We start from the raw sequence: 16917 nt of genomic DNA, 5'->3' as shown, positions 1-16917 counted from the left end.
ATTCAGTATTATGGTTACTACATGACTCCATATGTGTTACTACATGACTCCATATGTGTTACTACATGATTCCATATGTGTTACTACATGACTCCATATGTGTTACTACATGACTCCATATGTGTTATTTCATAGTTATTCAGTATTATGGTTACTACATGACTCCATATGTGTTATTTCATAGTTATTCAGTATTATGGTTACTACATGACTCCATATGTGTTATTTCATAGTTATTCAGTATTATGGTTACTACATGACTCCATATGTGTTATTTCATAGTTATTCAGTATTATGGTTACTACATGATTCCATATGTGTTATTTCATAGTTATTCAGTATTATGGTTACTACATGACTCCATATGTGTTATTTCATAGTTATTCAGTATTATGGTTACTACATGATTCCATATGTGTTATTTCATAGTTATTCAGTATTATGGTTACTACATGACTCCATATGTGTTATTTCATAGTTATTCAGTATTATGGTTACTACATGACTCCATATGTGTTACTACATGACTCCATATGTGTTACTACATGACTCCATATGTGTTACTACATGACTCCATATGTGTTACTACATGACTCCATATGTGTTACTACATGATTCCATATGTGTTACTACATGACTCCATATGTGTTACTACATGACTCCATATGTGTTACTACATGACTCCATATGTGTTACTACATGACTCCATATGTGTTACTACATGACTCCATATGTGTTACTACATGACTCCATATGTGTTACTACATGACTCCATATGTGTTACTACATGACTCCATATGTGTTACTACATGACTCCATATGTGTTACTACATGATTCCATATGTGTTATTTCATAGTTATTCAGTATTATGGTTACTACATGACTCCATATGTGTTACTACATGACTCTATATGTGTTACTACATGATTCCATATGTGTTATTTCATAGTTATTCAGTATTATGGTTACTACATGACTCCATATGTGTTATTTCATAGTTATTCAGTATTATGGTTACTACATGACTCCATATGTGTTATTTCATAGTTATTCAGTATTATGGTTACTACATGACTCCATATGTGTTATTTCATAGTTATTCAGTATTATGGTTACTACATGACTCCATATGTGTTATTTCATAGTTATTCAGTATTATGGTTACTACATGACTCCATATGTGTTGTTTCATAGTTATTCAGTATTATGGTTACTACATGACTCCATATGTGTTACTACATGACTCCATATGTGTTACTACATGATTCCATATGTGTTATTTCATAGTTATTCAGTATTATGGTTACTACATGACTCCATAGGTGTTATTACATGACTCCATATGTGTTATTTCATAGTTATTCAGTATTATGGTTACTACATGACTCCATATGTGTTATTTCATAGCTATTCAGTATTATGGTTACTACATGATTCCATATGTGTTATTTCATAGTTATTCAGTATTATGGTTACTACATGATTCCATATGTGTTATTTCATAGTTATTCAGTATTATGGTTACTACATGACTCCATATGTGTTATTTCATAGTTATTCAGTATTATGGTTACTACATGACTCCATATGTGTTATTTCATAGTTATTCAGTATTATGGTTACTACATGATTCCATATGTGTTATTTCATAGTTATTCAGTATTATGGTTACTACATGACTCCATATGTGTTATTTCATAGTTATTCAGTATTATGGTTACTACATGACTCCATATGTGTTATTTCATAGTTATTCAGTATTATGGTTACTACATGACTCCATATGTGTTATTTCATAGTTATTCAGTATTATGGTTACTACATGATTCCATACAATGGCTGATTTCAAGAGAAAAAAAATCACCATTTAAGATATGTAAATATTTAACCTTTAACTAGGCAAGTCAGTTAAGAACAAATTCTTATTTACAATGACGGCCTACCGGGGAACAGTGGGTTAACTGCCTTGTTCAGGGGAACAGTGGGTTAACTGCCTTGTTCAGGGGAACAGTGGGTTAACTGCCTTGTTCAGGAGCAGAACGACAGATTTGTACCTTCAACCATTCGGTTACGTGCCCAACACTCAAACCACTAGGCTACATACAATGTCGACCAGAACAGATTAGTGCCCGACCAGTGGTCATCTTCAGTGTAGTTAAACCATGTTACTATGACCTAGCTATAGTTTCACATGAACCCAGCCCTCTTCTCTAACATCCCTGAAATGAGCCCTGTACTTAGAGAAAACTAACCTGATCAACTATTACTCGTTGATAAATATGACTCAGCCGAGAGCTGCCCTGTGACACGAGCCTACCAGAGGAGCTAAATAACTTCTATGCTAACTTCGAGGCAAGTAACACTGAAACATGCATGAGAGCACTAGCTGTTCCAGAAAACTGTGTGATCACGGTCTCCGCAGCCGATGAGAGGAAGAGCTTTAAACAAGTCAACACTCACAAGGCCGCAGGGCCAGACATATTACCAGGATGTGTACTCAAAGCGTGCGCTGACCAACTGGCAACTGTCTTCACTGACATTTTCAAACTCTCCCTGTCTGAGTCCGTAATACCATCATGTTTCAAGCAGACCACCATAGTCCCTGTGCCCAAGAACAAGAAGGTAACCTATCTAAATGACTACCGACCCGTCACATCTGTTGCCATGAAATTCTTTGAAAGGCTGGTCATGGCTCACATCAACACCATCATCACAGAAACCCTAGACCCACTCCAATTTGCATACCGCCCCAACAGATCCACAGATGATACAATCTCTATTGCACTCCACGCTACCCTTTCCTACCTGGACAAAAGGAACACCTATGTGAGAATCCTATTCATTGACTACAGCTCAGCGTTCAATACCAAAGTGCCCTCAAAGCTCATCGCTAAGGACCATGGGACTAAACACCTCCCTCTGCAACTGGATCCTGCACTTCCTGATGGGCCGACCCCCAATTTGTAAGGGTAGGTAACAACACATCCTCAATACTGATCCTCATGGGTCCTCAGATCCTCAAAAGGTTTTATATCTGCACCATCGAGAGCATCTTGACAGGTTGCATCACTGCCTGGTTGGCAACTGCTCAGCCTCCGACCGCAAGACACTACAGAAGGTAGTGCTTACGGCCCAGTACATCACCGAGGCCAAGCTTCCTGCCATCCAGGACCTCTATACCAGGCGGTGTTTCCCCTCCAGATTGACTCTGTACCGTAACACCCTGTATATAGCCTCCACATTGACTCTGTACCGTAATACCCTGTATATAGCCTCCACATTGACTCTGTACCGTAACACCCTGTATATAGCCTCCACATTGACTCTGTACCCTGTATATAGCCTCCACCCCCCCCTGTATATAGCCTCCACATTGACTCTGTACCGTAACACCCTGTATATAGCCTCCACATTGACTCTGTACCGGTACCCCCTGTATATAGCCTCCACATTGACTCTGTACCGGTACCCCCTGCATATAGCCTCCATATTGACTCTGTACCGGCTCCACATACCCCCTGTATATAGCCTCCACATTGACTCTGTACCCCTGGCCTACCCCCGGTGTATATAAAACTGCATTGTTGGTTAAGGGCTCATAAGCAAGCTTTCCACTGTAAGGTATTTCATAGGTGGTAGAAAAGTACGTTTATTGTCCATTTGTAAGAATGGTAATGTTTGTACCTGTGTACAATGTACCTGTTGTTTTCAGCACAGGTGACAAATACAATTTGATTTTGTGAATTTCTGTCAAGGCACTGCATGTGGCTGCGAAGGCAAATCATTCAACTGCATTCTGACCCCATCACCTGTCGCCCCTGGTAACCCCTGCTCCCCTCCCCCTGAACGAAGACTGATGCCTGCTGTGGAATTCTGGAATCTATTCTAGAACTTCCGTGAAGCTCCGAGAGTCACGCACCAATCAGTGGCCATAATGAATTAGAGTCAGAGTGTCAGCGTCCAATCTAAATCCCAGCTGGACAATTACCGCCCTCTACCTGACCTTTAGCCTGTGTCAGGGAGGGCCATGTTGTTCTTCCTGGAGCACACTGGTTGAGCACATCTCAGTAAGCTAGACACCATCTGTCTGTAATACAGACCCAGCCTACAGTCACCTCTGAAGACCACCAATATAACAGAGATATCTCAGTAGGCTAGACACCATCTGTCTGTAATACAGACCCAACCTACAGTCACCTCTGACTGAGGGCTTACTGTAAAGAGAGAGGACCATATAGCTATAGAACAGAGGGCTTACTGTAAAGAGAGAGGGCCATCTAGCTATAGAACAGAGGGGGCTTACTGTAAAAAGAGAGGGCCATCTAGCTACAGAACAGAGGGGGCTTACTGTAAAGAGAGAGGACCATATAGCTACAGAACAGAGAGGGCTTACTGTAAAGAGAGAGGGCCATCTAGCTATAGAACAGAGGGGGCTTACTGTAAAGAGAGAGGACCATCTAGCTATAGAACAGAGGGGGCTTACTGTAAAGAGAGAGGGCCATCTAGCTATAGAACAGAGGGGGCTTACTGTAAAGAGAGAGGACCATATAGCTACAGAGGGGGCTTACTGTAAAGAGAGAGGACCATATAGCTATAGAACAGAGGGGGCTTACTGTAAAGAAAGAGGACCATATAGTTACAGAACAGAGAGGGCTTACTGTAAAGAGAGAGGACCATATAGCTATAGAGGGGGCTTACTGTAAAGAGAGAGGACCATATAGTTACAGAACAGAGGGGGCTTACTGTAAAGAGAGAGGACCATATAGCTATAGAACAGAGGGGGCTTACTGTAAAGAGAGAGGACCATATAGCTACAGAGGGGGCTTACTGTAAAGAGAGAGGACCATATAGCTATAGAACAGAGGGGGCTTACTGTAAAGAGAGAGGACCATATAGCTACAGAACAGAGGGCTTACTGTAAAGAGAGAGGACCATCTAGCTACAGAACAGAGGGCTTACTGTAAAGAGAGAGGACCATATAGCTACAGAACAGAGGGCTTACTGTAAAGAGAGAGGACCATATAGCTACAGAACAGAGGGCTTACTGTAAAGAGAGAGGGCCATCTAGCTATAGAACAGAGGGCTTACTGTAAAGAGAGAGGACCATATAGCCAGAACAGAGGGCTTACTGAAAGAGAACAGGGGCTTACTGTAAAGAGAGAGGGCCATCTAGCTTATAGAACAGAGGGGGCTTACTGTAAAGAGAGAGGGCCATCTAGCTTATAGAACAGAGGGGGCTTACTGTAAAGAGAGAGGGCCATCTAGCTATAGAACAGAGGGGGCTTACTGTAAAGAGAGAGGGCCATATAGCTATAGAACAGAGGGGGCTTACTGTAAAGAGAGAGGACCATCTAGCCATAGAACAGAGGGCTTACTGTAAAGAGAGAGGACCATATAGCTACAGAACAGAGGGCTTACTGTAAAGAGAGAGGGCCATCTAGCTATAGAACAGAGGGGGCTTACTGTAAAGAGAGAGGGCCATATAGTTATAGAACAGAGGGGGCTTACTGTAAAGAGAGAGGGCCATCTAGCTATAGAACAGAGGGGGCTTACTGTAAAGAGAGAGGGCCATATAGCTATAGAACAGAGGGGGCTTACTGTAAAGAGAGAGGACCATCTAGCCATAGAACAGAGGGGGCTTACTGTAAAGAGAGAGGACCATCTAGCCATAGAACAGAGGGGGCTTACTGTAAAGACAGAGGACCATCTAGCTATAGAACAGAGGGCTTACTGTAAAGACAGAGGACCATCTAGCTATAGAACAGAGGGGGCTTACTGTAAAGAAAGAGGACCATATAGTTACAGAACAGAGGGCTTACTGTAAAGAGAGGACCATATAGCTACAGAGAGGGCTACTGTAAAGAGAGAGGGCCATCTAGCTACAGAACAGAGGGGGCTTACTGTAAAGAGAGAGGACCATATAGCTATAGAACAGAGGGGGCTTACTGTAAAGAGAGAGGACCATATAGCTACAGAGAGGGCTACTGTAAAGAGAGAGGACCATATAGCTACAGAACAGAGGGGGCTTACTGTAAAGAGAGAGGACCATATAGCTACAGAACAGAGGGGGCTTACTGTAAAGAGAGAGGACCATATAGTTACAGAACAGAGGGGGCTTAATGTAAAGAGAGAGGACCATATAGCTACAGAGGGGGCTTACTGTAAAGAGAGAGGACCATATAGCTACAGAGGGGGCTTACTGTAAAGAGAGAGGACCATATAGCTACAGAGGGGGCTTACTGTAAAGAGAGAGGACCATCTAGCTATAGAACAGAGGGGGCTTACTGTAAAGAGAGAGGGCCATATAGCTATAGAACAGAGGGGGCTTACTGAGGATGAAAACTGTGTGGTGTGTGTGGGGATCATGGTAAATCATTGGTGATGTGGACGACAAGGAACTTAAAGCTCTCGACCCGCTACACAACATCATCGATGTGGACATGCTCTCCCCTCTTTCTCCTGTAGTCCTCGAAGAGCTCCGTGGCCTTACTGACGTTGAGGGAGAGGTTGTTGTCCTGGCAACACACTGCTAAGTCTCGGACCTCCCTCCCTATAGGCTGACTCATCGCCACCGGTGATCAGGCCTTCCACCGTTGTGTTGTCAGTAAAACGTCATGGTGTTGGAGTCATGTATGGCCACGCAGTTGTGGGTGAACAGGAAGTACATGAGGGAACTAAGCACACACCCAATGGGCCCCTTTGTTGCGGGCCAGCGTGACGGAGGTGTTGTTGCCTAGCCTCACCACCTGGGGGCGGCCTGTCAGGAAGTAATTCGCAGAGGGAGGTGTTTAGTCCCAGGGACCTTAGCTTAGTGATGAGCTTGGAGGGGACTATGGTGTTGAACGCTGAGCTGTAGTCAATGAACAGTAATCTCACATAGTTATGACCCTTCTTGTCCAGGTGGGAGAGGGCAGTGTAATTGAGATTGTTTTATCTGTGGATCTGTTAAAGTATACGAATAGGAACGGCTCTGGGGTGTCTGGGATGATGGTGCTTCATGACCAGCCTTTCAAACCACTTCCTTATTATACATGGGTGTTACAGGGCGATCCTCATTTAGGTAGGTTACCTTGGAGCTCTTGGGAACAGGGACAATGGCGGTCAGGTTGACACATGTTGGGATGACAGACTTGGACAACGAGAGAGTGAAAATGTCTGTCGACACCTGCCAGAAGGTCGGCGGATGCTTTGAAAACCCGCCCTGGTATTCCATCTGGCACGTCGGCCTTTCTAGGGAGGTTTTCCTAGCCTGGTTCCTCTCTAGGTTTCTTCCTAGGTTCTGGCCTTTCTAGGGAGGTTTTCCTAGCCTGGTTCCTCTCTAGGTTTCTTCCTAGGTTCTGGCCTTTCTAGGGAGGTTTTCCTAGCCTGGTTCCTCTCTAGGTTTCTTCCTAGGTTCTGGCATTTCTAGGGAGTTTTTCCTAGCCTGGTTCCTCTCTAGGTTTCTTCCTAGGTTCTGGCCTTTCTAGGGAGGTTTTCCTAGCCTGGTTCCTCTCTAGGTTTCTTCCTAGGGTGTGGCCTTTCTAGGGAGGTTTTCCTAGCCTGGTTCCTCTCTAGGTTTCTTCCTAGGTTGTGGCCTTTCTAGGGAGGTTTTCCTAGCCTGGTTCCTCTCTAGGTTTCTTCCTAGGTTCTGTCCTTTCTAGGGAGGTTTTCCTAGCCTGGTTCCTCTAGGTTTCTTCCTAGGTTCTGGCCTTTCTAGGGAGGTTTTCCTAGCCTGGTTCCTCTCTAGGTTTCTTCCTAGGTTCTGGCCTTTCTAGGGAGTTTTTCCTAGCCTGGTTCCTCTCTAGGTTTCTTACATTTTACATTTTTTTTACATTTAAGTCATTTAGCAGACGCTCTTATCCAGAGCGACTTACAAATTGGTGCATTCACCTTATGACCTCCAGTGGAACAGTAGTGCATCTAAATCTTTTCAGGGGGAGGGGGGGTGAGAGGGATTACTTTATCCTATCCTAGGTATTCCTTAAAGAGGTGGGGTTTCAGGTGTCTCCGGAAGGTGGTGATTGACTCCGCTGTCCTGGCGTCGTGAGGGAGTTTGTTCCACCATTGGGGGGCCAGAGCAGCGAACAGTTTTGACTGGGCTGAGCGGGAACTGTACTTCCTCAGTGGTAGGGAGGCGAGCAGGCCAGAGGTGGATGAACGCAGTGCCCTTGTTTGGGTGTAGGGCCTGATCTAGATCCTAGGTTCTGGCCTTTCTAGGGAGGTTTTCCTAGCCTGGTTCCTCTCTAGGTTTCTTCCTAGGTTCTGGCCTTTCTAGGGAGGTTTTCCTAGCCTGGTTTCTTCCTAGGTTGTGGCCTTTCTAGGGAGTTTCCTAGCCTGGTTCCTCTCTAGGTTTCTTCCTAGGTTGTGGCCTTTCTAGGGAGTTTTTCCTAGCCTGGTTCCTCTCTAGGTTTCTTCCTAGGTTCTGGTCTTTCTAGGGAGTTTTTCCTAGCCTGGTTCCTCTCTAGGTTTCTTCCTAGGTTCTGGCCTTTCTAGGGAGGTTTTCCTAGCCTGGTTCCTCTCTAGGTTTCTTCCTAGGCTCTGGCATTTCTAGGTAGTTTTTCCTAGCCTGGTTCCTCTCTAGGTTTCTTCCTAGGTTCTGGCCTTTCTAGGGAGGTTTTCCTAGCCTGGTTCCTCTAGGTTTCTTCCTAGGTTCTGGCCTTTCTAGGGAGTTTTTCCTAGCCTGGCTCCTCTAGGTTTCTTGCTAGGTTCTGACCTTTCTAGGGAGAGTTTCCTAGCCTGGTTCCTCTCTAGGTTTCTTCCTAGGTTGTGGCCTTTCTAGGGAGTTTTTCCTAGCATGGTTCCACTCTAGGCTGCTTCCTAGGTTATGGCCTTTCTAGGGAGGTTTTCCTAGCCTGGTTCCTCTCTAGGTTTCTTCCTAGGTTCTGGCCTTTCTAGGGAGGTTTTCCTAGCCTGGTTTCTTCCTAGGTTGTGGCCTTTCTAGGGAGTTTCCTAGCCTGGTTCCTCTCTAGGTTTCTTCCTAGGTTGTGGCCTTTCTAGGGAGTTTTTCCTAGCCTGGTTCCTCTCTAGGTTTCTTCCTAGGTTCTGGCCTTTCTAGTGAGTTTTTCCTAGCCACCGTGCTTCTACACCTGCACTGCTTCCTGTTTGGAGTTTCTGTACAGCACTTTGTGACATCAGCTGATGTAAGAAGGGATTTCAATAAATGTGATTGATTGATAGTGAACCTGTTTAAATGCTTTGTTCACATCGGCCACGGAGAGAGAGATCACACAGTCGTCAGGAAAAGCAGGGGCTCTTTCACTCAAGGCACAGTGTTATATTCCTCAGAGAGAGCATAGAAAGACATGCAGTGTTATATTCCTCAGAGAGAGCATAGAAAGACATGCAGTGTTATATTCCTCAGAGAGCATAGAAAGACATGTAGCTCGTTTGGGAGTTGTGTGTCCATGGCTTCATCCGTTACCGTCTGACAGACCCAGTCACAGATACGACAAGCTTCATAGTCGGTGTAATAGGAAGCCTTTTTCCCTCCTATACTGCCTTTCTACAGGTTTGAAGACTCGGAGGTCGTGGACTTCTTGTATGTGTCACGTTCATTGTAAGCGGGGTCGGCTTTGTCCGACCACTTCTGTATTGGAGTGCGTCACTGGTACGTCCTGTTGAAGCTTTTGTTTGTAAACAGGAAGCAGGAGAATGGAGTCACGGTAAGATTTGCCCGAAGGGAGGACGAGGGAGTGCCCTGAATGCGTTTCTGTGGGTAGAATACAGGTGGTCTGGAGTTTTAACAGGAGATGTGTTGGTAGGATACAGGTGGTCTGGGGTTTTAACAGGAGATGTGTTGGTAGGATACAGGTGGTCTGGAGTTTTAACAGGAGATGTGTTGGTAGGATACAGGTGGTCTGGATTTTAACAGGAGATGTGTTGGTAGGATACAGGTGGTCTGGAGTTTTAACAGGAGATGTGTTGGTAGGATACAGGTGGTCTGGAGTTTTAACAGGAGATGTGTTGGTAGGATACAGGTGGTCTGGAGTTTTAACAGGAGATGTGTTGGTAGGATACAGGTGGTCTGGAGTTAACAGGAGATGTGTTGGTAGGATACAGGTGGTCTGGAGTTTTAACAGGAGATGTGTTGGTAGGATACAGGTGGTCTGGAGTTTTAACAACGTGCAGAGCGCCATCATCCAGCCACTCATGGAGAATCCACCGAGTACAACGTGCAGAGCGTCATCATCCAGCCACTCATGGAGAATCCACAGAGTACAACGTGCAGAGAGTCATCATCCAGCCACTCATGGAGAATCCACAGAGTACAACGTGCAGAGAGTCATCATCCAGCCACTCATGGAGAATCCACAGAGTACAACCTGCAGAGCGTCACCATCCAGCCACTCATGGAGAATCCACAGAGTACAACCTGCAGAGCGTCACCATCCAGCCACTCATGGAGAATCCACAGAGTACAACGTGCAGAGAGTCATCATCCAGCCACTCATGGAGAATCCACAGAGTACAACGTGCAGAGCGTCACCATCCTGCCACGTTTCACTAAGACATTATATTGTTCAAGTCTTTCTGATAGAAGACTCTCGGACGACGCTCATCCATCTCATTCCTGAGTGACTGGACATTGGCCAATCGAACGGAAGGGGAGCGCCATTCGGTTCTCTTCGCCTTCAATTTCACCCCACCTCATCATCCCACGTCTACATCTACAGCGTTTTGGTAGCCCATGGAGCAAAGGATTATGGTCCGGTATGAACAGTGGAACAGCTGAGTCAGAGATGAAGTCTAAATCTAGGTTAGTGATAACCTCGATACACGTCACTAAAATGGTCAAGCTGGGTTGGAACTCCTAAGACGTCGCCCTTCTCCGTCGGTCGGGACATGTGGCCCCCCGGTAATTAAAGTGCACATGGTCTCTCCGGTTGAGGATCGAGGACAGAGAGAGAAACATTGTCTGTCCTGACTGTCATTCTGTCATCTAGCATGGTGCCCATTCTGGCATTCCTGCCTCCCACTGTCCCAAATGTAATCCTATTCCCTATATAATGCACTACTCTATACTACAGCCCTATTCCCTATATAGTGCACTACTCTATACTACAGCCCTATTCTCTATATAGTGCACTACTCTATACTACAGCCCTATTCCCTATATAGTGCACTACTCTATACTACAGCCCTATTCCCTATATAGAACACTACTGTTGACCAGAGCCCTATTCCCTATATAGTGTACTACTCTATACTACAGCCCTATTCGCTATATAGTGCACTACTCTATACTACAGCCCTATTCCCTATATAGTATACCACTCTATACTACAGCCCTATTCCCTATATAGTACACTACTTTATACTACAGCCCTATTCCCTATATAGTGCACTACTCTATACTACAGCCCTATTCCCTATAAGTGCACTACTTTATACTACAGCCCTATTCCCTATATAGTGCACTACTTTATACTACAGCTCTATTCCCTATATAGTGCACTACTTTATACTACAGCCCTATTCCCTATATAGTGTACTACTTTATACTACAGCCCTATTCCCTATATAGTGCACTACTTTATACTACAGCCCTATTGCCTATATAGTGCACTACTTTATACTACAGCCCTATTCCCTATATAGTGCACTACTTTATACTACAGCCCTATTCCCTATATAGTGCACTACTTTATACTACAGCCCTATTCCCTATATAGTGCACTACTTTATACTACAGCCCTATTCCCTATATAGTGCACTACTTTATACTACAGCCCTATTCCCTATATAGTGCACTACTTTATACTACAGCCCTATTCCCTATATAGTGCACTACTTTATACTACAGCCCTATTCCCTATGTAGTGCACTACTCTATACTACAGCCCTATATAGTGCACTATTTTATACTACAGCCCTATTCCCTATATAGTACACTACTTTATACTACAGCCCTATTCCCTATATAGTACACTACAGCCCTATTCCCTATATAGTACACTACAGCCCTATTCCCTATACAGTGCACTAGGTTTATATAGGGAATAGAGTGGCATTTGGGATGCAGTCAAGCTGTCAGAGTTCAGGGTAGAAACTAGGATGTGTTTACACAACTCTCTCCTGCTTCCTCATCTCATCATTTAATGAGCTGCTTCCTGCTTCCTGCTTCCTCATCTCATCATTTAATGAGCTGCTTCCTGCTTCCTCATCTCATTTAATGAGCTGCTTCCTGCTTCCTCATCTCATCATTTAATGAGCTGCTTCCTGATCTCATCATTTAATGAGCATTTTTAATGAGCTGCTTCCTGCTTCCTGCTTCCTCATCTCATCATTTAATGAGCTGCTTCCTGCTTCCTCATCTCATCATTTATCTCATCATTTAATGAGCTGCTTCCTGCTTCCTCATCTCATCATTTAATGAGCTGCTTCCTGCTTCCTCATCTCATCATTTAATGAGCTGCTTCCTGCTTCCTCATCTCATCATTTAATGAGCTGCTTCCTGCTTCCTCATCTCATCATTTAATGAGCTGCTTCCTGCTTCCTCATCTCATCATTTAATGAGCTGCTTCCTGCTTCCTCATCTCATCATTTAATGAGCTGCTTCCTGCTTCCTCATCTCATCATTTAATGAGCTGCTTGGAACCACATAAAAAAACAACTAAGAATCAGAGAGAAAATGGCCCCAAGCCAATTACTCCAAATGACCCTGATCTGGTTCTGTCCTGAAATAGCCTGCTGCCCTGACCTCTCCCTTGGCCTGCGCGAGGGGCTGTGACAGCAGTGACCTCAGCGTAGACGGGTCAGGTTTCATCTGGTTGGTTGATAAGACAGACGTTGGGACGAGAACAGTCCAGGAATTAAAAAAATTATAGCGGGAAGAAGTGAGTGAGAAGTCTTTTCTTTAAAAAATTGTTGAGCGAGAGAGCGAGAGAGCGAAAGTGAGAGAAAGTGAGAGAAAGAGAGAGAAAGAGAGAGAAAGAGAGAGAAAGAGAGAGAAAGAGAGAGAAAGAGAGAGAGAGAGAGAGAGAGACAGAGAGAAAAAGAGAGAGAGAGAAGAGAGAGAGCGGGTGACAGAGTGACTTTGAAAAGAGAGAGAAAGAGACAGAGAGAAAAGAGAAGAGAGAGAGAAAAAGAGAGAGACAGACAGAGAAAAAGAGAGAGCGACAGACAGAGAGAGAAAAGAGAGAGAGAAAGAGAGAGAGAGAGAGAAAAAGAGAGAGAGACAGACAGAAAAAGAGAGAAAAGAGAGAAGAGAAAAAAAGAGAGAGAGAGAGAAAAAAGAAAAAAAAGAGAGAGAGAGAGAAAAAGAGAGAGAAAAAGAGAGAGAGAGAGACAGAAAAAGAGAGAGAGACAGAAAAAGAGAGAAAAAAGAGAGAGAGAGAGAAAAGAGAGAGAGAGACAGAAAAAGAGAGAGAGAGAGAGAAAAAAAGAGAGAGAGAGAAAAAGAGAGAGAGAGACAGAAAAAGAGAGAGAGAGACAGACAGAAAACAACTTCCAGCCAGAAAAAGAGAGAGAGAGACTAAATGCTTGACCTTCAGGAAATAACTTGAAAAGAGAGACACAGAGTTCAAAGCCAGAAAAAAGAGCCAGAGAGTAACTACATTTACATCAATATTTACACAAGGAAGACAGAAAAAGATGTCTGAAGAGAAAAAGAGAGAGAGACAGAAAAAGAGAGAGATAATTAGAGATAATAAGAAGAAAAAGACCCCTGAAAGATGAGCAATCTGTTTACCATTTCCAATGTGTTAACAACTTCCAGCCTTCTAAATGCTTGACCTTCAGGAAATAACTTGTAGTTTACACACTGTGTTCAAAGCCCTGTTCTCTGCCAGCGCTGTACACTACATTTACATCAATATTTACACAAGGAAGTGCAGTCCTTATGTCTGAAGCTCCCTGGATAATTAGCATAATAATTCAAGCCACCCCTGTATGATGAGCAATCATGAGGACAAGGTAACGGTCAAACAAGCAGAGGGCCTAGGAGTGGGCTTTTCAGAGAGCTGAACACTACACTAACAAGCAGAGGGCCTAGAGTGGGATTTTCAGAGAGCTGAACACTACACAAACAAGCAGAGAGCCTAGGAGAAACATACAGGCATGGTGTATGATGAGCAACCATGAGGACAAGGTAACGGTCAAACAAGCAGAGGGCCTAGGAGAAACATACAGGCCTGGTGTATGAGTGGGCTTTTCAGAGAGCTGAACACTACACTAACAAGCAGAGGGCCTAGGAGTGGGCTTTTCAGAGAGCTGAACACTACACTAACAAGCAGAAGGCCTAGGAGTGGGCTTTTCAGAGAGCTGAACACTACACTAACAAGCAGAGGGCCTAGGAGAACACTACACTAACAAGGGCTTTTCAGAGAGCTGAACACTGGAGAAACATACAGGCCTTTCATGAGCAATCTGAGGACACTAACGGTCAAACAAGCAGAGAGCCTAGGAGAAACATACAGGCATGGTGTATGATGAGCAACCATGAGGACAAGGTACCGGTCAAACAAGCAGAGGGCCTAGGGAGAAACATACAGGCATGGTGTATGATGAGCAAGCAGAGGGCCTTGGAGAAACATACAGGCCTGGTGTAGGAGTGGGCTTTTCAGAGAGCTGAACACTACACTAACAAGCAGAGGGCCTAGGAGTGGGCTTTTCAGAGAGCTGAACACTACACTAACAAGCAGAGGGCCTAGAGTGGGATTTTCAGAGAGCTGAACACTACACAAACAAGCAGAGAGCCTAGGAGAAACATACAGGCATGGTGTATGATGAGCAACTATGAGGACAAGGTAACGGTCAAACAAGCAGAGGGCCTAGGGAGAAACATACAGGCATGGTGTATGATGAGCAACCATGAGGACAAGGTAACGGTCAAACAAGCAGAGGGCCTAGAAGAAACATACAGGCCTGGTGTAGGAGTGGGCTTTTCAGAGAGCTGAACACTACACTAACAAGCAGAGGGCCTAGGAGTGGGCTTTTCAGAGAGCTGAACACTACACTAACAAGCAGAGGGCCTAGGAGAAACATACAGGCCTGGTGTAGGAGTGGGCTTTTCAGAGAGCTGAACACTACACTAACAAGCAGAGGGCCTAGGAGTGGGCTTTTCAGAGAGCTGAACACTACACAAACAAGCAGAGGGCCTAGGAGTGGGCTTTTCAGAGAGCTGAACACTACACTAACAAGCAGAGGGCCTAGGAGTGGGCTTTTCAGAGAGCTGAACACTACACTAACAAGCAGAGGGCAAAGTTTGGTGGATGCCAGGAGAACGTTACCTTCCCCAATGCATGGTACCAACTGTAAAGTTTGGTGGATGCTAGGAGAACGTTACCTTCCCCAATGCATGGTACCAACTGTAAAGTTTGGTGGAGGAGGAATAATGGTCCGGGGCTATTAGTTCCAGTAAAGGGAAATCTTAACGTTACAGAATACAATGACATCGAACACCTTTGGGATGAATTGGAACGCCGACTGCGAGCCAGGCCTAATCACCCAACATCAGTGCCTGACTTCACAAATGCTTTAGGCTGAATGGAAGCAAGTCCCCTCTCAGCAATGTTTCAACATCTAGTGGAAAACCTTCCCAGAAGAGTGGAGGCTGTTATAGCAGCAATGTTCCAACATCTAGTGGAAAGCCTTCCCAGAAGAGTGGCTGTTATAGCAGCAATGTTCCAACATCTAGTGGAAAGCCTTCCCAGAAGAGTGGAGGCTGTTATAGCAGCAATGTTCCAACATCTAGTGGAAAGCCTTCCCAGAAGAGTGGCTGTTATAGCAGCAATGTTCCAACATCTAGTGGAAAGCCTTCCCAGAAGAGTGGAGGCTGTTATAGCAGCAATGTTCCAACATCTAGTGGAAAGCCTTCCCAGAAGAGTGGAGGCTGTTATAGCAGCAATGTTCCAACATCTAGTGGAAAGCCTTCCCAGAAGAGGGAGGCTGTTATAGCAGCAATGTTCCAACATCCCAGAAGAGTGGAGTGTTATAGAAATGTTCCTTCCCAGAAGAGTGGGCTGTTATAGCAGCAATGTTCCAACATCTAGATTTTGGAAAGCCTTCCCAGAAGAGTGGAGAATTGCTGTTATAGCAGCAATGTTCCTAGTCATCTAGTGGAAACCTTCCCAGTCAGAGTGGCTGTTATCCAACAGACTGTTCCAACATCTAGTGGAAACAGACTGATTCCCAGAATGAGTGGAGGCTGTTATAGCAGCAATGTTTCCAACATCTACTGTTCCCCAGAAGTGTGGACCAACAGCTGTATTCCCAGTCATGTATAGCAGCAATGTATCCAACATCTAGTGGAAACAGACTTCCCAGTCATGTAGTGGAGGCTGTTATAGCAGCAATGTTCCAACATCTAGTGGAAACAGACTGTCCCAGAAGAGTGGAGGCTGTTATCAGCAGCAAAGACTGTATTCCCAGTCATGGTGTGTATCTGTGACCAACAGACTGTATTCGAACTCCATCATTAATTAATGCAGACTGTATTCCCAGTCATGATTTATCTGGACCAACAGACTGTATTCCCAGTCATGTAGTGTGTATCTGTGACCAACAGACTGTATTCCCAGTCATGGTGTTCTGTGACCAACAGACTGTATTCCCAGTCATGTAGGTCATGAATTGTATCTGTGTATATCTGTGACCAACAGACTGTATTCCCAGTCATGTAGTGTGTATCTGTGACCAACAGACTGTATTCCCAGTCATGTAGTGTGTATCTGTGACCAACAGACTGTATTCCCAGTCATGTAGTGTGTATCTGTGACCAACAGACTGTATTCCCAGTCATGTAGTGTGTATCTGTGACCAACAGACTGTATTCCCAGTCATGTAGTGTGTATCTGTGACCAACAGACTGTATTCCCAGTCATGTAGTGTGTATCTGTGACCAACAGACTGTATTCCCAGTCATGTAGTGTATCTGTGACCAACAGACTGTATTCCCAGTCATGTAGTGTGTATCTGTGACCAACAGACTGTATTCC

At 44.6% G+C, this 16917-nt stretch overlaps 1 protein-coding gene across 1 annotated transcript in view; it reads right to left on the bottom strand.

The window, feature by feature from the left end:
- The window catches only part of LOC135570202 (formin-2-like), an 80858-nt gene that overhangs the window by 40323 nt on the left and 23618 nt on the right, over positions 1 to 16917 (bottom strand). The gene's annotated exons all lie outside the window — the stretch shown is intronic.

Source organism: Oncorhynchus nerka, unplaced genomic scaffold (assembly GCF_034236695.1).
Source record: "Oncorhynchus nerka isolate Pitt River unplaced genomic scaffold, Oner_Uvic_2.0 unplaced_scaffold_1038, whole genome shotgun sequence".
Lineage (NCBI taxonomy): Eukaryota > Metazoa > Chordata > Actinopteri > Salmoniformes > Salmonidae > Oncorhynchus > Oncorhynchus nerka.
The sequence above is the reverse complement of the archived record's forward strand: the minus strand, read 5'-3'. Positions and strand labels throughout refer to the sequence as shown.